This window comes from Leptonychotes weddellii, chromosome 13 (assembly GCF_054177405.1).
Source record: "Leptonychotes weddellii isolate Sample4059 chromosome 13, ASM5417740v2, whole genome shotgun sequence".
In the NCBI taxonomy this organism is placed as follows: domain Eukaryota; kingdom Metazoa; phylum Chordata; class Mammalia; order Carnivora; family Phocidae; genus Leptonychotes; species Leptonychotes weddellii.
In genome coordinates this window covers 56,952,825-56,953,428 of record NC_138381.1, presented here as the reverse complement: position 1 = coordinate 56,953,428, position 604 = coordinate 56,952,825, and positions in this window count along the sequence as shown.

Below are 604 nucleotides of genomic sequence, written 5' to 3'. Positions count from 1 at the left end.
CTCTCATCACAAAGGAAAAGAAACAAGGGCAGGGCCTTAGCAGCAAAGGCAAGGTTGCCAGTTCCTGGGTGCCCTTGCAGGTGGGATCAGGAGAGGATGGGAGGGCTCTGGCATGACCTTGCAGATAGGCAGTGCATATGGTGTTGCAGAGCGACAGTTTCCTTGGCAGCCGTTGCTGTGCCCTGTCTTTGGGCAGATGCAATGACCTAGCTGCTTTCCTGTTCTGAGGGGGGAGAAGGAACAGAGAGACAGCAGAGGAGGCCCTGCCATGCATGACGGGAGGAGGATCCTTGGGTCATTCGCCACTCCCAGCTCTTCACACACAGGTGGGCTAGAGGAGGCTACTCCTGGGAGCAGGACAGTCTGGCAGGGTTTGCTGGCTGTGCTCAGGGTCTGGCTGATGTGCTGGGGTCTGCCTACCGGATCATCGTGCCCATCCCATACTTGGCCTTGGAAATAACCTGGAGATTTTATTTCCTAAAGATATGACACAGTGGGCACTATGGGAGGGTTTTTAAAGTACACATCTCCAAGGAAAATTTAACACCAGAAGTATTATGGATACGGTCCTATGAGAGAACTTTTTATAAAGCTGCAACAATGA